The following is a 3,186-nucleotide window of genomic DNA, read 5'->3' as shown; positions in this document are numbered from 1 at the left end:
TCGAACTTCCGAAACTAACCGTGAGTTCTATGTTGCACACCTTTCCCCCCTTGAATTTATGTTATCCCTAAAATTACCTATTTTACTTGTAAACTCGTAAGAGTATAAAAAACGATTTCTGTCAATAATATTGTAAAACACCAAATATTGATTTATATACATTAAAATTACCTATATGAAAAATAAACGTTGAATAAAACAATAACAACAAACAGCGTTTTGGTTTTCATTACATATTATAGAACAAACTTGGAACGATTAATTAATAAACACACGTATAACGTATTATGTGTGTATAGTGTGCGTACCGATAAATTTGGTTTACGATAATATAAATATTTTATTTCATATGACGACAAATACATTCAATACTTGATCTAGATATCTAGTGACTAAACACCATCAAGTGATCTACGGCATTACAGCTATATGCCTGAATTAATTTTATTAAAAGCAATAATAATTAATATTGATAGTTTCACGTTTGTTTAAAGTATTATTGAAACCAGTCTAATGTAATTAGTGATTATAAATTGTGAATATTTTATAATACGCCATACATTACGTAGGTATTTTACGTTATTTCAATTTTATATATTTTTTTTCAATAAGTCTTATGTAATCGATTTTGTTTGTGTTTATTTAATCATCACTCTGTTTAATTTGGTTTTTTTATTTTTAATTATCATTTAATTATATAATATATCATAACGGCCAGTTTTAATAAAAAAAAGTATTCTTTTTTCCAATATTTTCATACTAATAATACTTTTCGTTGTATAGGTACACTACCTATGTACATATAATATAATTAACATTATACTACGCTGCGCAGTAGATACATTTTGTAAGATAACCAAATTATTTTAAATAAACATCATCGGAAGTTTGAAAATATTTGTGCCCGTTTGTGTTGTAGCAATACATTCCGCTTCATAATGGTTATAATAATAAAGCTGTTCTACTCGCTTTTCTTTTTATTATTTATCGTTGAAATTTTTATTTTCTTCCATTTTTGTTTAAGTATTCCTATATCCAATGACAGCGTTTTTTTTTCAGCCTACTTTTTCAATTTAGTTATCATGGGTAACACTAACTTAGTGAAAAAATGTTCTATTTGATTAGTTTTGCATGAAAAATATGTTGATATTTATTTAAATTTAAAATAGAAGACCCTTGCTATTATACATAAGATACATGATTACCATTTAAGATTATGATTTAATGTTATGATATGATATTATTATGATTATTATTTTAGATATGTTATACTTTTCGATATCGAAATTATCTGGAACCAGAACCAAAATTATTTGGAACATGTACCTTTATTTATTTCATCAAAGAACCACAACCGAACCGGATTCATTATTTTAATTTTGGAAAACCACGGCACCGGAACCGATACCGACAAATTCAATACGTTCCAATCCCTGATTAAAAGACATTTTCAATTTTTAATTTTAATTTTTTTCTATAATTATCGCTTTATTTATTATTTAATACATTTTTTTTTCAATAAGTATATTAAAATATTTGAAACACAAGCACAATTTATTTGGCATGCATTTTAAGTTAAAATTTGTTATTTTAACGGAGAATAACGATCTTATAATTTTGTAGTAACTTAGAAATATTATTCGTGGTACCTGAAACATTTAATGTATATTGTTTAAATTGAATCTAACCTACTCCGTAACCATTAGTAAAATAAATTATTTTAATAGCAATATAAATATATCATATACTATATATTTTACACACTCCTTGACAGACCGTCTTTGCTCTGAATGGTTTTTCGTGAACAATGATATTATGTGATGATTGTATTCAAATTTAATACATCTAACGTGACCCCAAAGACCCCTGATGTACATCAGAGTGGTTCCCACTTGCTCACATTTTTTCTTGTTCTTATTATTATTTCATATTTAGCTGAGTGCAACATTCGATTAATATTTCGACTATCGAGTTATAGAAATAATAGTTAGAAAGAAATTGTATTAACATTTAGTATAATGAATTATAAATAAATAAAAATAAAAAATCTTCTATTATATTTACTATCTTTTTGTGTTAATATTATCCTTTTTACATTGTCTTAAGAAAAGTATTAATTAATATTATATGAAGTATATTCGCGAGGTTTGTTAACTTAATATAATTATAATATTTTATATTATTATGTCTCTTTGAATCCAATACTTAAATAATTTAAATGTACCCATTTGTATTATTTAATTATAAATTACTATTTTTACCTCCTTCAGTAATAAATATTCGTTTCTTGTATACGAAAGAATATCAATCTTATTGGTATATTATTGAAGAACGCATTATTTGTTGCACAATTGTTTTGAAAATGTATAATAATTACAAATTAAAAAAGGGGTGCGATAAAAGTGTATTGTATTTTTTCTGCGTACTGAAATGAGAAAAAAAACTCAACCAATTGCAAGCATAATAATATTATACAAATACTTACGTTTAATTATAAGCAGTGATTGACACAAGAAACTAATAATGAATCACAATCGGAAACACAGTAGTATTGTGTACATGCAGTTTGCTTTATTATCGTAGTTTATTTATTCATTTATTGTGTATAATACATGCAGATAAACCTGGTGAATAATCTAACATCTGTCAACCTATAACGTGTAACAATATTGCACGATCCATATAACAATATAGATTGTAAGGTAGTGTTAAAATATGCAGGCAGAGGTATCGGGCTTTTTTTTTAACGGAAAATACCTACTCGTTATATTTTATAAAATGTGTAGTTTCTAAAAAAATGTTGGGAAAAATGCAAGTCTAATATTTCAAATTTCCTATTTTTTTTTCAATTTTATGAACTCGTAGTGAATCTACTGAAGTTAACATGACGTATTGGTGTTATTTAACTTTATATCATAATCTGAAGACAACTTTTGTTCAAAACATTTGTTTATAATAGGTATAGTTCCAAATTTCTCAAAACGTAGGTATTTAACAAAATAAATAATATTATGTTTTATTATTACCAATGATTACCTATTTTATGTGGCACATTTCTTTTGGGAACCGTTTGAATTAAAACACTTCAATACTGTTGTCCAAAAAAAATCACTATATATGTTATCGTATACGTTGGTTAGTTGAACGTAAGAAACTCTTTGCTGTTTTTTCGTTAAGAGGACGTCG

This window comes from Acyrthosiphon pisum, chromosome X (genome assembly GCF_005508785.2).
Source record: "Acyrthosiphon pisum isolate AL4f chromosome X, pea_aphid_22Mar2018_4r6ur, whole genome shotgun sequence".
Lineage (NCBI taxonomy): Eukaryota > Metazoa > Arthropoda > Insecta > Hemiptera > Aphididae > Acyrthosiphon > Acyrthosiphon pisum.
Note: the sequence above shows the minus strand (reverse complement) of the source record.